This window comes from Balaenoptera borealis (genome assembly GCF_965194805.1).
Source record: "Balaenoptera borealis genome assembly, chromosome: 14".
Lineage (NCBI taxonomy): Eukaryota > Metazoa > Chordata > Mammalia > Artiodactyla > Balaenopteridae > Balaenoptera > Balaenoptera borealis.
Window position 1 is genome coordinate 50,638,486 of NC_138875.1, and position 17,920 is coordinate 50,656,405.

At 43.0% G+C, this 17,920-nt stretch overlaps 1 long non-coding RNA gene across 1 annotated transcript in view; it reads right to left on the reverse strand.

The window, feature by feature from the left end:
* LOC309611300 overlaps nucleotides 1-8,048 on the reverse strand; it is a 33,476-nt gene extending 25,428 nt beyond the window's left edge. Inside the window, exon 1 of the long non-coding RNA XR_014234436.1 lies at nucleotides 204-8,048. This is a non-coding gene — a long non-coding RNA (uncharacterized lncRNA). The remainder of the gene's footprint in view (nucleotides 1-203) is intronic.
* Between the last annotated feature and the right edge of the window lie 9,872 nt (nucleotides 8,049-17,920).

The window sequence follows — 17,920 nt, forward strand, 5'->3', positions numbered from 1 at the left end:
TACTGAGCCAGCGCGTCTGAAGCCTGTGCTCCGCAACAAGAGAGCCCTCGATAGTGAGAGGCCCGCGCACCGCGATGAAGAGTGGCCCCCGCTTGCCACAACTGGAGAAAGCCCTCGCACAGAAACGAAGACCCAACACAGCCAAAACTAAATAAATAAATAAATAAAATTTAAAAAAAAAAAAAAAGAAATTATTTCTTTACCATCCTTATGATTTATAAGAACATTCACAAGCTCATAAACATATTTAAAGTTTTAACTCCACTTATAAAGTAACCATGAATCCTTGTCAAGTTTCTCTGGAAATCAAGAGCTCCATAAAACACTCTGAACACAGCTACCGCTCATTTCTGCTATCTCAGAGCAGAGGGCTCTAAACCATCATGGAAAGATTCATGAGCAACTTAGGGAATGGACCATGTCGTGTTTATCTCTGTATCTCACTGTATACAGCGCAGTGCCCAGCTTAGTACGAGGTCACTGCATGTTTCTTGAGTTAAATTTAGTAACTCATTTTATTTATGATTTTTCCAAAGTGCTACAAAAAATCCCGATTTAGTACTATTCGATGTCTGTTTGTAAAAGAATCTCCAAGAACAGAAAAGAAAGCAGAACCCAAAGGCAATGAAAGCTTACAGCAAGGGAAGCTTCACTGCCAAATACAGGGGATTCTCTTTCCCTGTAGGGTGCCATGCAGCAAGCACGCCTCAGCTGACCAGCTGCCATGAGCTTCTCCTTGCTGACCAGCGAAAGGAAAATGGTCACACAGCTCCCAAGAGCAGAACAAAAATGGAGCCCAGAATTTCTCTGGGAGGATAGAGACCATGTCTTATCAGCAATTATAGGAACTGTCCTAGAGGGATATCTCTTAGGTAGCACATTGGAGTTGAGGGGTGGGCAGAGAGGAGTGAGCTGGCTATGTGTTTTAGCAGGCATCAATTCACAAAAGCAAAGCTCAGGTCACCTCCCAGGTGTGTGTGTGTGTGTGTGTGAGAGAGAGAGAGAGAGAATGGGTGAGGGAGAAGAAGAGGGGAGGGGAGGGGAGGAAAGAAAAGAGAGAGAGCACAACCCATCTAGATGACAGATTTCTGGGGTGCTGAGACACTCACGCCTCTACTCCATCCAAAAATGCCCTCTCCCTATAAGTTGGTGAGGATGAAGGTCTACAGTGAGACAGTCACAGAAACGTTAACAATGAAAGGGGCTTCAACATTCATCCAATAACTTCCTTTTTGCAAATTATACTACAAGAGCAAATTATGACCTAACCAAAGTCAAAATTATATTAGCAGTAGGACCAGAACACACAGCCCAGGGAAGACAGGAAAGTTAGGACCCATGTGGTTTGATTCAAATCCAGCCCTCTTTCTATACATTTCACTTCATCTTTTGTTTAAAAGCAAATACCCTTGACAAAAGGAAGACCTTAGCCTTATCCATCGTTTATGTGCTATATTTCTAAGCCTCAGTCATTCCCTTACCTCCTTCCCAATTTTTGCTCCATCTGTGTACAATTTGTACTATTTGTTACCTATTAGTTTTCTCTAAATTCACGTCTAACATTTTATCTGCGGCAGAGATTGCCAATGTCCCCTGCTTTCCATTCTGCCCTTCTCCTTAAGGTGATAGAGTGCCCTGCACCACTGAGTTCTGGCTGGGCACCAGGCAGGCAGCCTCTCTTGCAGAAGAGTACAGCCATGTGACAACAGAATGTGAACAGATGCAACTTCCACTTATTTAAAGGAAACTCCTTGCCATGAAGCTCCTCTTTTTCCCCTTCTGACAAGCGAGAAACAGCAAGGTCATGTAGCAGCTTCAGTCCCTCAGAGGAGCACAGTGCCAGAGAGGACGACAAAGCAACACAGTGGGAAGAATCCAGGCCCCTAAATGAGTTCATGGACCCAAGTTTGAGACAGCTATATTGGGGATTAAATAAACCTCTCTCTGATTTAAGATACTGTATTTTAGGGATCCCTTGGCAATTTCCTGAGCTGTGAGCATGTGAGTGTCTTCTGTTATGTTAATGAGGTGACTTTTGGAAAGCCCCTGGGTCACCTAACGGGGTGGGAAGCAAAGAAGGAGGGGCTGGTTGCCAGGAGAACCAACCACGTGATTAGAGGCTGGAACTTTCAGCCCCACTTACTGACGGCTAGGGAAGGAAGAGGGGCTGGCTGGAGATTGAGTTCAATCACCAACGGCCAGTGATTTAGTCCATCGTGCCTTCGTAACGAAGCCTCCTTAAAAATCCAAAAGGACGTGGTTCAGAGAGCGTCCAAGTTGGTAAACACATGCAGATTTGGGGAGAGCGGGCGTCCGGAGAGCACGGGCGCTCCAAGTCCTTCTTCCCATGCGTGGCTCTATGCGGCTCTTCCATCCGGCTGGCCCTGGGTTATACCCTTTTATAATAAACTGGTAATCTAGTAAGTAAGTGTTTTCCTGGGTCCTGTGAGCCATTCTAGCAAATTAATCAAACTGAAGAGGGGGTCACAGGAACCTCTGATCTACAGCGAGCTGGCCAGAAGCACCAGTGACATCCTGGACTTGCCACTGGTATCTGAAGTTGGCTGGGAGGTGCAGTCTTGTAGGAATGAGCCCCTAACCTGTAAGATCTGGCACCATCTCCAGGTAGAGAGTGTGAGAATTGAGTTAATTGCCCAATGGTGTTGAAAAAACACACAGTGGACTTTGTTAAAGCAGCTTAGCATTGACCCTACATAAAACAACATCTTATGCAATAACAGCCATGAAAAATCAGGATTTTATTTAATCTTTTTGGTAAAAACATTAAATTATATAACTATTCAAATCAACAACTGTTCAAATACCATCTAAAAAATCATGCCAATACAACAGAAGCATGGACACCTAACCTGAGGAAAGACTAATAGAAGGGAAGCAAAAACAAGTGATAAGAATTAAGTGGTAAGGGCATGTGGGCATTGAGAGAAGGAATAGGAGAGAATAAAGGCTGGGTGCCTAGAAGTAACCTTTGCCTTCTTCACCACCCGGCCTTGGGCAAGCCTGCATTCTGCCACACCACCAGGGGAGGAGGGGAGGACCAGGGGCTATGGGGGCCACCTCAGATTCATCTCTATCTCCTAGAAGGATCCCACATGGGCAGGGACACAGACCTTCCTCCCCACCACGTCCCAGCAACCACCCAGGTGGGGCTTGACAGTGATGGGCACCGTTGGGAGAGACGGTAGCTGTACAAGAGTCTGGCCAGCCTCAGCTCCTCCTCTTGCCCTGATTCCCCTTCCCTGTGCAAACCGAGGGAAAAAAGGCAGAGCATTCAAGGAACAGAGTGAGAAAGGCAGCAATGTCTGTGTTTGCCAATAAAGGCAATTCTTTTGCGTGTTTTTCATGCTGGACTTTCCCCCCACGGCTCCTCCTCTCTGCGTCGCCTCTCTCCTGCAGGGGTGCAGGGGACCGGCTTGAGATGCAGATTGGAAACATGTGTGCCTGAAACCCAGCTTCCCTTGACCTATAGTGTGTCCACCGGTGTCGCCCCACATGGCCTCCCCCTAACTTCAGTGTGTCTTGAAACATAAAAATGCCATTTTGCCTGGGGCCAACTTGGAAGCAAAAAAAAAAAAAAATGAGTGTTTAAACTAATTTTCAGAAAACGATATTCATCGTTTTAGCTTCCCATCTGGAATTCTTTTTTTAAAACAACACACAACGCAGGTTTTGCCTTCATCTCTATAGCTACATTTGACCCTTGCACTGAGGCGGAACAGAATCAAGTCAAATAACTCTGTTTGCTTTTCCTTAGAAGGTGGTGGGACAAGGCTCTCTCTTCCCACCAAAGAGCCCTTCCTTGTAGCATCCTTCAAGTCACTATCAGCACAGAGACCCTGGAGTCCCCTCCTCAGACCACACTCACCCACCAGAGTAAACACATCAAAGTGAAAGTGTTGAGTAACTACTTTCGTATGTATGGAAAGGAAAATCTCATATTTTAGTGCCTGAGCTAAGCAAAGTAGAAAACAAATGTTTGAAAGCAAAGTTTGAAAACAAATCACCATGATTGGTAGAAAGGGCCCTAGACTTTAAAGTTGGGCAGACCTAGTTCTGCACTGGATAGCTGGTTCAAACCAAGCAAGTTAATGCACATCTCTGAGCTCAAATTTCATGCTCTGGAAAATGGAGACAGTAACACCTTTCACATAAGGTTGTCGGGAAAATTAAAGGGGATGACATATTTTAACCTGAATAACACAATGCCTGGCAGGTACTCCATAAAATCAAGTTACCTTTTTCTTTCTTTCTTCTTCCCCCTAAAACAAGCTTATATGTTAAATGGCTTAAATTGAACTATCAGGGGCAATTTTAGCATTATAGATAATAGCCGGTAAGTGGAAACAACATAAATATCCATCAGTTGATGAATGGGTAAGTAAATTATGATACAACGCAACGGAATATTATTTAGGAATAAAAAGGAATGAATTAATGATACATGCTACAACATGGATGAACACTGAACACGTGCTACATGAAAGACGCCAGTCACAAAAGTTCATATATTGTATGATTCCATTTATGAAGTGTCCAGAATAGCCAAATCTATAGAAACAGAAAATAGATGAGTAGTTGCCAGGAGCCGGGGGGTACTGAGGTGGGGGGAAAGGAGTGTGACTGCTATGGGTGTGCGGTTTCTTTTGGGAGTGATGAAAATACTCTAAAATTAGATTCTGGTGATCATTGCACAATTCCATGAATATACTAAAAAACATTGAATTCTACACTTTGGGTAAATTTTATAGTATGTGACATATCAGAAAAAAAGTGTTTCTTTAAAAAAGGAAAATGGTGTCAAGGTTGGAAGTGGTCTTAGAAGTCATCTGGTCCAATCCATCCTTTTGCACATCTGAAAGCTGAAGTCCAGAGAGCTTATCAGGTGACCTTCCTAAGGGAGCACAGATGTTCAGGGGCAGATCAGAAACTAGAAGCCAAATCTCCTGAGTTCTGGAATGGGGGCCTGTCCCTGACAGAGAATGCAGCCCCAACATACTTGCTGACAATAGGGTCCTTTCAGTGCTCTCTCCCTTGGAAAGGAAAGCTCATCCTGCAGGGATAATGGGGCAGTGATTGTAGCTGAGCCAAACATAGCCAAAGAGGGCCACTCATCAACCACTCAGCAAATGTTTACTGGAGCCTTGCATGAGCCAGGCAGCTGAAGGACTGGGAAGGCAACAGTGAGCAAAAGAAAAGCTTGGATCTCAATGATGATAATAGCTCATTTCTATAAAACACTGAGTGTTATGCACTTTACATGGGCCATCTCATGTCATACTCACAAATAGGTACTTCCTTATAGGTGCTTTTATTATGGGTACCCTCCAGGTACTCTTATTATGCCCATTTTACTGATGGACACACTGAGGCTCACAGAGATTAAATAGCTAGACTGAAGTAAAAAAGCAGATAAACAGTGTAATCAGACCTCAATCATGATACTCTGACCCCAGAATTGTGCTTCTAACCCTTATGCTGGTCTATTAGTGATCCAGAAAATAAGTAAACAACAACAGTCAATTAGCCATTACAATTAGTGATCAGCAGACATGGTGGTCTGAGAGACATGTGGGAGGGGTGTTTAGGTATCATGGAGATGACGTGATCAGTCTCTATGAGGAGGTACCATTTAGGCTGAAACCTGAAGAATGAGGAGCCGCCAGGGGAGCAGGAAGAGAAGGCTGGGAGTGCCTGATGTGTTGCAGGTTGTGAGGCTGGAGCACAGAGGAAGCTGGGAGACACAAAGGGGTAGGGAGCAGAGCAAGGTGGCTTGGTGGGCTATGGAAATGAGTTTGCATTTCATTCCAAATGCAGTGAGAAACCACTGGATGGGTTGAAGCAAGGTGATATAAGAGTGATAAGACCTGATTTACAAAATCCCTCTGGCTGCTGGGTAGAGATTGATAACCGAGGGGTGAAAGTAGAAGCAGCTGGGAATGTATTGTTGCAGCCCAGATGAGGAATGCTGGTGACTTGGATCAGGTGGGAGCAATGGAGATGGAGAATGGAGACCGACTCAAAATGTATACTGGGAGTAGAATGGTCCTGGATGAGCGATTGGGCATGGGGAGAAAAGGAAAGGAAGAATGGATGACTCCTAAGACCCTGGCCGGGTGCTTTGTATCAGGCCATGTTGTCCCCATGCACGGACCATGTCTTTTATTTTCTGTATTCTGATGCTTTGACATCTGGGACCTTGCTGACCCTGGAGGGACCACCCTCCCAGGATCAGCCAATTCCTAGAGATAGTAAACAACTTATCCATGAGGCTGCTTTTCAAATACAAGCCAACCAATCCACAGCCCACACCCCAAGCACCTCCTTTATCACCTCTCGCACTCCTGGCCACTATCCACCTGCCCTAATCACTCCAGGGCAAGATACCAAGCAGCTAGGGACAGACCCAGAGCTCACTGAAACAATTCACATGAGCCAGTCCTAAGCCTTCTCACTCTGCCTCACCTGTTCCTTCCCGTGGAAACCACAGCAACTCCTGCCCACACTTCCTCTCTCTCCCCCTGCCTCACTGACTGACCTTGGTGTTTCCCCATGTGGCCCACCATGGCGTGGTGGCCCCTCTCCTTGGGAACTGTGAGTAACAAACCATCGCTTCAATGGCAGCCATCTCTGATCTGTTGGCCTAACTATACCTCAAATTTTCTATTAATGCACTGTATTTTAAAACACCCCACTCGGGTCAGAATCTCACTTCTTGGGAGGCAGACACAGAGGAGTAAGGGTGGCTGAGCTTGCGAGCAGAGCTTGTTGCACCCTTAGAAGGATCTCCCCTGGCTTGACATCAAGTGGGCAAGTGTCTTTTGTGCCCCTGAAAGAATCACAAGGGCCTGGACTAGGCGAGCCCCCTCCCTTCCCCACCCCAGCCCCCAGCCCCATCATTTTCACTTGTATCCCCTGGACTGAGAAACAGAGCTGGGCTCTCACTCCACTGTCTCTGCACACAAGGTGGAAGGAAGCCCTTCTGCTCTAGGCTAGGAATGATGTTCCAAATTATGTGCTCAGAGCACTGCTCACTCCCCGCAAGCTGCACTTGGACACCCAATGCTATTGATATCGCAGATATTATTTTAACAATAGCTTCCAAGATAATTAAGCCAGCAAACATCTCTGCCTGGGGAACCATAGGCAGGGGCTGTAAGAGGGTGGGACAGGGGTGACTGAACATACCCACACTATTAAAAGAAGTGAGAATTAGCAGAGGCACTTAGAGGGATTTCCAAGAGTTGTTAAAGGTGATCAAAGCCTTTTCTTCCTCAATAAGACCTTAATTGTGCTGAGTGTTACCACAATTAAGCAGTGGGTAGCAAATAAAATGCCCTAGCTCTTTGCAAAGTGAGGCAAGGAAACTGTGAAACTGGGTTTCAACCAGCGAGATTTTCAAACTACTGCCAGAAAAGTTCCCAGAGTACTAGATTCTGAGGCAGTGTGAGCACGGAGGCAAACACAGCCCACTGCATCCACTCTGAATCCTGGAAGATGGAAAAGGTCCAGGCAGAGCACCTGACCCAAGGCCTTCAATGTACTGATGGGCACAATGGGGCCCAAGAGGTGACGTCACGTGAACAAGGTCACACAGCTGGCGAGTGGCCTGTGTGCAGGTGGGTGGGCTTTTCTGAGTGGGGTGCGTTTGACCTTGGAGCTCCTTCCTCTCCCCAGCCCAACCCATGTGCTCCCAGTCCCAGGAGACGGCCCAGACAGGTGTACTCAGGCAACCTTCCCCCAGGAAGACCAGGAGAGAGGGCAGGTTCCTCTGGTCTCTGCAGCACTCTGGGCTCTCAGTGTGGTCGTTCTCTCCTCGCTAATCCCTGTGGTGCTTGACTGAGGCTGCTCAAAGGGCTGACGCTGACTCAGTCACCTGTGAATGTCCAGTGCTCAGCATCATGCCTGGTACGTATCTCAGAGGTGCGGGATGAATGTGCGACACCTATGAATGTGTGGGAGGGAGGAGAGGGCAGAAGGAGGAGGGAGGAAGACAGAGAGGGAAGAAAAGGAGGGGGGAAGGAAGGGAGGGAGGGAGGGAAGGAAGAAAGGGAGGGAGGGCCCCCAGGAACACTGTCCCTGGCTTCCAATCTTTCCCTCTGTCTGCCCCCATCCTGTTCCCTCAAGCTCCACTCTCTGCTTTATAATGTACTACCCAAATTATCTGACAAATCAACTTTTGGTCATGAGTTAGTGAATTGCAATAACAAATTTAATTCCTCAGCAAACTTTAAACAAAACAAATATATATATATATATATATATATACACATATACATATACATATACATATACATGCCTAAACCAAAAGATGCCTACACTGATGCCTGCAGCAAACCCTTGTGGGAGAAATACCAAGACCCTTCAAACAGGCCTTTACTCTCCAGAAACAGGGGAAGTCCCACTCATTAATCCAGAGAAAAGAATTATATGTAGAATCCAAAGTGGAACCTTGTCCAATGCTTCTCTGATCTAATAGAATGAACCTCTCATCAAAGCTTAACATTCTTTCTATTACATAGTGCAAACTATTCATCCCTCCCAGATAACATCAGTACAGTTGAAACATCAGGGGAAAACACTATCAGATTTGACTATTGACCCAACATTGGCATATCACAAAATTGTTTCTTGGATCCTGGATCTGGGTGTCTTTTTCTAAAATGAAAAATCATTTTACAATAATCTATCACTAAAAAAGGTTATCATATTGATTCTGCCAAAAAATTAAACACTTAATCTATATTACACGTGTTTTGGAGAAACTACATCTCTTACAACGTCACAGTAATGCATCATTTAGGCTCTGAATGCATAGCTCTTCTATGTTTGATGTCTGGTGCTGTTCTATCAAAAAAATTTAGTACAAAAACCACAAAGAAGTGAAAACTTTGAAGTAGCCTTAGCACTGTGGACCATATTTGTTTTCATTTCAAATCACCTTGTATATATACTTGAAAGGAAAATGGTAACAATAACTCTTTGCAAAACAGGGAATATTAAGCAGTTCGGTTTTCCCATTTTTGTTTTATTTCTAGAACACGTAAGCAGGGCCTATAGGCCTTAGGAGAGTACACCCAAAACTGGAAAATGACCCTCGTGTCCTGATTATTTCGAAGGAAATTCCTCCCTCTGCACTTTTCCATCCCAAGTGAGGGTTTCTATGATCACCACCTCTGTTGTTACTTTTGGAGATCAGAGAATAAATAGATTCCAAATGCAGGTGGTACCTTTTCTAAATGAAAACTCAACATATATTCTTCCTGAAAAACAAGGGCAATTCTCAAAGCATCCATGTCGCCCCTCTCTCCTGAGGGGTGATAACTGACACTGCACAGATGCGGCAGAAACAAACCGCGTGGAGACAGGTGAGTGCAAATAGGCATCCACCATGCAAGGACCACCTGCAGACCTACATTCCACGTGTCCTGTCAAGAGACTGATGATTGCACCATGGTGATGGGGTTTATTGTACTTATACTCACTCAAAGGCAGGAAAGAGTTGCAAGCATATTGAGAGATTAAAATTTGCCCCTCTCTCACCCCCAAATATATAGCAGAAGTTTCCACAGAAGGCAGCATGGGGATGTTTAAAAAGTCTGAATCTCAGAGTTTGCAATGTCAGGTTTGATTCCCAGCTCTTCCACTTACTAGCTGTGTGATGTGGACAGGGTGCCTATCTTCCCAAGCCCCCGTTTCGTCACCTGTAAAGTAAGCATACCTGTTCCACTTAGCTCACCGGGCTTTGAGACATTCAAATGAGAGAAGGGATGTAAAATGCCTTCACCTGGCAGCACTTCATAAATACTATCATTGCTATCTAGCCACCTAATGCTAGGTCCCTCTGAATTATGTTCCCGCTGCTGTCAAATGATTCTCACCCCAGGAGTGGATAGGGCAACGGCATATGCAAGACTCAGAAAGTCTTGCCCTGAGGGAGGTGGTCAAGAAAAGGCTGATGTTCTGAAGGGTTCTAGTTCCCATCTCCTTACTTGGCGAGGAGTCTTAGGCATACAACACACCCTCTTACTTTCTTTGAAAACCTCCTGATTAGCCCAACAGAGAAATGAACCGTCTGGTCCACACTAATTTCAGCCCCAGAGGACAAGGCCAAAGGCACCAAATCCAACCTACATACGCAAATCTATCTTTACACACCAGGCTTCAACAAGCTGCAGGTTGGAAGTGAATTTCTGGGGTCACTGCTTTGTGTCTCTTGTCTGAATTGCACCTGAATATTGAATCTCTCTGATGAGTCTTAGAGAGATCCTACAACCATGTGGAAAGCTCCAGAACAGTGGGTCTGGAGGAAACCTCAGACATCAACTCCACTCTGCAGCAGGATACCCTTCAATGGCTTCCCACTGCCCTTGGGATGAGGTCAAAATGCTGACCACAACATATGCAGCCTCCATCTGGCCTACATTTTCCTTCGTGTTCCATAATCCAGTCCAACCTCTTTGTTGCTGCAGAGCTTGCACAAATGCAGTCTGTCTGTCTGAAATGCTTCTCTATCTCATCCTACCCCCAACTTTTCCTCACCAACTCCTCCTTGTCCTTCAGTCTCAACTTAAACAACTTTCCTCAAGAAGCCTTCCTGACTCTTCAAACTTAGTCCTATCTTTCCATAGCACCGTATACTTCCCACTTTTTAAAATGCAGCACCTCACAAGTATTTTTTTAATGTTAGTCTAACTTGCTACCCTATCAAATCCAAAAGGACGTGAACTGTATCTGATTTATTCTCAAATCTCCCCACTGCCTAGCACAAATCTTGGCACAAACTGAACACTAAATGAATGATTGTTAAATTAGGTTTAACCATCTGGTCTACCTCCCTTGTGTTACAGAGGAACCTGAGGGGGACCCAGAGAGGTGAAGAAACTCACCCAAAGCCACCGTGCATCTTTGGTTGCAGCCAAGAATCAGAATCCAGCTTTCCCAAAGATCAGTCCTGGGGTTCTTCCCATGCAACCTTCCCTCCCCCTTTCTGACAGTATTTAACTCCTATTTCTCACAATGTCTGCACTTAAGATTGATTCGACATGGATCATGATTTAGTTTAGACTGTGTGACATCCACCTTCTCCATTCTGTATGAGGATGAACAAGGAAGACTGCTATTTCTCAGTCTCTTATGGACATGCTGGGATTCTTATTTGGACATCACACAGCTAAGCACATAGTTAGCATGTAGGAGCACACACTACCCCCACTGCTTTGTTCGGTGCCTTAGAAAAGTAAATGCCACATCACAATATCGCTTTGGTGTAACTGTTGAAATGGCCTTCTTTCCCCAATGAGGAAACATCCCAAATGAGTGCAAGCTCCCCTCCAGTGGTGTCATTTTCAGTGAAGCTTGCCTGTGTCATTTGCAGTTAGGGGTTCATTGGTCAGAAGTGTTTTCTAGGGATGTGCACAATGGAAACCATTAGAGAGATACTCAGAGCCGCCAGCTAGCCCAAAAGTTTAATCCACTATATTAACTGTAATGATGGTAAGCAGCTGCTAAAAGAGAGGAAAGATGAGAAAGCAAAAGAGTGCCAGCCTAGTACCAACATACTCACATGAGGTTTTAACAAGAGCCCCAGTGCTGGATTTAATATAATTATAGCATTAAAAACCTCTTCCAGATTACTAAAAACACCTTTAAAATCTTTAGATAATGAAAGGATCTGAAGAGATTATTCAATAAACCTGTATATCTCCACTGTGAACTACCATAGTGGAATTCTATCATCACGTTTATTTTTGTTTGGGGTGGGCTGGCAGAACTCAAAACTCTTGGGGGTAACTTTCAGGATCATTTCTCAGCCAGACAGTTTCATACATGAATCCCAGAGAATGGTGACATTCTTCTTTAGAAAGCATTGGGTAGTATAGGAATTCTCATCTCTACAACCAAAGTCATCAAAAATAAATTAGGACTTGAAAAAAAAGAGGGTTATTGTAAAGGGCCTCAGATTCACACTTGTTCATCCAATAAATTACAGTATGTCATCTGTGCCAGTAACTCTGTGTTAGAAAGCAGTCGATGCAATATCTGCAGTACAAATTACAGACTTTGATCCCAATGTGACTGTTAGAACAGAGGACTAGGTTTGCTCTTTTTATTTTATATCTCCAAATGTTTCAGAGTGAAGAGATGAGAAAGTGTATTGAATCCTTCGGTTCCCTCTTTATCCATCTCTAAATAGGATCTTAGGACTTTGTGTTCTTACCTCGCCTTTTATCCAGCCTGCAGTGTGACTCATCTGCAAGCACAAATTACCTCGCCAAAGTATTCTTAGGAGAAATAATTAGCCACACGCCCCTCCTCCGCATACCCTCCCACGTTCCTCGGGAGGCCCAGATGCCTGACATAAATCATTTAGTCCTGAGCCCTCGCTCACACCTTTCCCACTGGATTCCATAATTGGCAAAGTAGTTGCCAACTGGGTTTAAAGTGATTTGAAATTGTTTTCCATCCAGTCTTGCTGATAGCAAAAGGTTTCCCCTTTACCTCAAGCATGAGTTACAGTAACATGATTGAATGTAACCAGTTATTCAGTTCAAGCTGTGATTCTGATACAGTATAGACAATATGAATTCCCCAGAGCTCGGTGAGGCCATCTCAATGGTCCGTTTAAGTCCAATTCAATTAGACTCACTATGGTTCTTAGACTTCCTTAGGTATGTTTGCAGCAGCCCTCAGGGTTGAATGTGAGACTGGTATTCATCTAGGACTTTTAAATTAGGTCTCAGGTGTCATCATTCTAAATGAATTATTACAGTGGTGTGTTCACACTACTGTAGTTGAAGTTGTGTTAGCATCTCCCCTCCACCATTTTAATCCACTGTGGAACAGAACTTGTCATGTAGGGTCTCCACCAGAGAGTGACTTTTTCCTTGAAACCCAGTTTTTAAAATAATTGGCCTACCAAGTAAACACTGTGATATGCATTTTTTGGTAGAGGGGTAAAAAGACCACCTTAATTTATTTGGGGTTTTTTGTTTGTATGCTTGTTTTATTTGTAAGTGAGCACATAAAAGAATAGCTCTCAATATTGAATTTTCTCACATTTAACAGACTGAGTCGTGACTGCATCCCTATTGGGGGGGCGGGGAGGAGGAAGCGCCAGATCTAAAAGGAAAGTTAATATATTGGTGGGCTTTTTTTCAAAATTTCCTGTTGTCTGCCTCTATAATCTCTCCTTCTGGAGCCTCAACTAACATTTTCTTCTTTCTTTTAATTTCCCAGGCTTTATATGAGCCCCAGTCATGACATCAGCAAGCATGTGGGAACATCTGTCAGTGTGTAGCTATTTCAGACACATTAAAAAGTACATGCTCATTCCCCCATGCTAGAGTTGCCTAACAAACTATAGCTTCGAGCAGAGTGACAGTGACATTAATACCATAGTAGAGGGATCAGCCAGCCTAATGGAGAAAGCACCCTATGCATGTGTCATCAATAACAAATCACACGCTGTGCAGAAAATAAAATAATTACAGAACCTACTTTTCTTTATCCAGGCAATTCAGACACTGTGGCAGTGTTCCAAGTTCCCAAAAACCAAGGGGTTGCAGTAATCAGCCTCACTCGGAAAACGTATGCAAGAGAGTTTAAAACAACAGAGCCATGAAATTCAGAACAAAGCAACAACAGGTGAGCAGATTAAATGGGGCACTAATTGGGGAGTATATAAATCAGAATCACAGAATGTGAACACACTTAGGGTTTATTATTTGTTCTCAATGAAAGAAAAGCTGAACTGGCAAATTGATTGATATTTCTATATGCTATCTCTATGATTATACCTGTGACTTTTGTCTATAAAGCATAAAAAGGAGGTAATACTTTGCAGTTACATGGTAGATTTGAGTAATTAACCAAACTGGAAAGCTCAGGCCCTCCAACTATTCAAGACACCTAAATTATACAAAGAGACTCTAATACTCTAACCATACACAAAGCTAAGTTTATTTTTAGTCACTAATATAAAGTCTTAAGCAAAATCATTATAGCCCTCATAGTTTACTTATTATTAAATGCATGCATGCTACAGCAAGAAGTGAAAGATTGCTTAGAGTGACTGAAATGGTGGAGGAAAATGCTAACTGATTTCAGTAACGAAAATTAGTTGCTGCTGATTTAAATGGATGGTCAATTTTTATTTCATAAATACATTTTTTAAGATGTCACATACATTAAGGATAATATTCACCAAACTAAACTTCCTCACTACCAAGATTTTAGGATTCTCTGATGGGATTTAGATAATTAATCACACGAATCCTATCTCAGATTCACTGTTCTTGCTATTCCGCCTTCATGAAAGCTCTTCCCCCAGATATACACACAGTTTCCTCATCATTAACACTGGGTCTCAGCTCAAATATCATCCCCAGAGACTCCTTTCCTGACCACCCTAGCTCCTGCAGTCCCCTTCTCGCTGTCACAGTCTATCCCATTACCCTGGATTCATATTCTTTGTGAAATTATTACTTAGAACTACCTTGCTATTTATTTGCTGATATGGGTACTGTCTCTTCCCCCGTTAGAATCTGGGCAGGAAATTTGTCTTTTGCACTTCTGTATCCCCAGTGCCTAGATAGCACCTAGTACACAACAGTAAGTGAATAAATGAATGAATGAATGAAGCACCTACACAAACACACATACACACACAAGGTGATAAGAAGTCAAGTCAAATTATACTGACACAGATTTATCCATGCTTTTCTGATGTGCAATATGGATCTATTCCACAAAGGAAGAATTGGAGAGTTGGTACTATCAAAGATCATCATGAAATGTGTAAATAATGTGATGTAAAATAATATCTAGAATAGTCAAAGAACAAAAGAAACAATATGGACCACTCAGTGATGCAGGACGTCAAATTCCTAGGTTATCATCTTGGTTTCCACAGTTTGGAATCTGGCTGGGTATCCATACGTAGCTAAAACTGAGTGCCTAGTAGACACCATGAACACAAAGAAAAAGTCAGTCCAATGGGGATTTCTAATTCCAGCATTACAGAAAACTAGATATCTTAGGATAGAACCCCGAAAAGTGCTGAAAGAATTATAAAAGCCTTTTTTCTTAAATTATAGTAAAATATACATAAAATATACCATCTTAGCCATTTTTAAGTGCACAGTTCAGTGACATTAAGTACATTCACACTGTTGTGCAACTGTCACCACGATCCACCCCCAGAACATTTTCCATCTTGCACAACTGAAACTCTGTGCACATTTTAAACAATGGGGAGGACTCCCGATTCTCCTCTTCCCTCACCCTTTGGCAGTCATCATTCTACTTTCTGTCTTGATGAATTTGGCTACTCTAGGTACCTCATGTAAGTGGAATTATACAATATTTGTTCTTCTGTAACTGGCTTATTTCACTTAGTATAATGTCTTCAAGGTTCATCCATGTTGTAGCACGTGTCAGGATTTCCTTCCTTTTTAAGGCTCAATAATATTCCATCATGTGGATACACCACATTTTGTTTATCCATTCATCTATTGGTGGACATCTGGGTTGTTTCCAAGTGGGACTTTTGGCTATTGTGAATGATGCTGTTATGAACATGGGTGTACAAATATCTGTTGAAATCTCTCCTTTTAACTCCTTTGCGTATATACCCAGAAGTAGAATTATATGGTACTTGGATCATATGGTAATTCTATTTTTAGTTTTTTGAGGAATTGCCATACAGTTTTCCACAGCAGCTGCACCACTCTGCATCCCCACCAGCAATGCACAGGGGTTTTGATTTCTCCACAACCTCATCAGCACTTGTTATTTGCTGCTGCTGTTGTTGTTGTTTTTAAATAGCCACCCTAATGGATAGGAGGTGGTATCTCATTGTGGTTTTGATTTGCATTTCCCTAGTGATTACTGATGTTGAGAACCTTTTCATATGCTTTCTGGCCATTTGAATATCTTCTTCAGAGAATATGCAATTCCTTTGCTCACTTTTAATCAGGTTATTTGTTTTCTTGTTGCTGAACTGTAGGAGTTCTTTACATAATCTTTTTAGATATTGTAGAAGTGTACATTAATATATACATATATATTTATAATACATATATCTTTATAAATTATCAGATATATTATTTGCAAACATATCTCCCATTCCATGGGTTTCCTTTTCACCCCGTTGATAGTGTCCTTTGATGCACAGACTTTTTTAAAAATATTTATTTATTTAATTTATTTTTTTGGCTGCGTTGGGTCTTAGTTGCAGCACGCGGGGTCTTCATTGAGGCTTGCGGGATCTTTCGTTGTGATGTGGGCTCTTCGTTGTGGCGCACGGGTTTCTCTCTAGCTGCAGCACGTGGGCTCTTTGTTGTAGCGCGCAGGCTTCCCTCTAGTTGTAGCGTGTGGGTTTTCTCTTCTCTAGTTGTGGCGTGCGGGCTCCAGAGCGTGTGGGCTCTGTAGTTTGCGACGTGTGGGCTGTCTTGTTGAGGCGCGTGGGCTTAGTTGCTGCGCAGCATGTGGGATTTTAGTTCCCCAACCAGGGATTGAACCCACATCCCCTGCACTGGAAGGTGGAGTCTTTACCACTGGAGCACCAGGGAAGTCCCACAGACATTTAATTTTGATGTAGGAAAAACCATTTTTAAAATGCATGGCTATTGTAAAGAAACTATACTCCAATAAAAATTAATAAAAATAAAAAATAATAAAATGCATAGCTAAGCTGGTGAGAAAGAAAGGGGAGTTCTTAAAGCTGAATATGATGAGAAATCTCAGACTCAGAGGGTGACCAGGTTCTGAGACCACCGTTTGCCTGGGAGGTATATGCACGTTCCCGGATGCTTAGATCTTGGGTCTTACCAACCAAAGGTGTCAAGAAAGGAAACAAACCTGGGCCAAGTAAAGCAGGGAACATATCTTAAAAGTTGAGACTTCCCAAAAGTGACACCCTCAGTGGGTATGTTTTTTATAAAGGTTTCTGAGAGGGAGACAGTGGGGATATTTGCATGTCTCAGCCTTGTCTCTGGTTAGAACATAAACAAAGAATATTCTCCCCTAATAATTCCTAGCCATAAGCCCATTTTCATGCATGTTTGGGGCCAGAATTCATTATTGCAGAAGGCCAAGAAAACTTAAGCTAAAAATTTACTTTGAAGTGGTCTTCATCAATGGACCCACAAATTCTCTCTGCCAAAACACAGTTTAGACCTCCAAGAACAAATAAAATTGCAAAGAATATGAGTTCACAATCACCAGACACATAAGAAAACAAACTACCACAAATAGGAATCAGAAGAAAAAGCAAACCATAGATATTGGAACTGCAAACCTGCAGCTACTGAAACAGTAATATAGTGACTAGAAACTAAATATGTTCACATGTTTAGAGAAATTTTTTTAATGTTTTCAAAATTATGATGAGGATCAAGATATTATCAAAGATTACCGGGGCTTCCCTGGTGGCGCAGTGGTTGAGAATCTGCCTGCCAATGCAAGGGACATGGGTTCGAGCCCTGGTCTGGGAAGATTCCACATGCCCGCGGAGCAACTAGGCCCGTGAGCCACAACTACTGAGCCTGCGTGTCTGGAGCCTGTGCTCCGCAACAAGAGAGGCCACGATAGTGAGAGGCCTGCGCACCGCAATGAAGAGTGGCCCCCGCTTGCCGCAACTAGAGAAAGCCCTCGCACAGAAACGAAAACCCAACACAGCCAAAAATAAATAAATAAATAAATTTATTTAAAAAAAAAAAAAAGATTACCAATAGGCTTAGGAAAGAACTAAATAGAGCTTCTAACATGCAAAATTGAAATTGAAAAAAAAAAATCAATAGATAAATAAAACTGCAGTTTAAAAACAACTGAAGAAAAAACATGAAAATTTGAAAAGTAAGATTAATAAATTTCCAAGAATGCAGTACAGAGAGAAGCA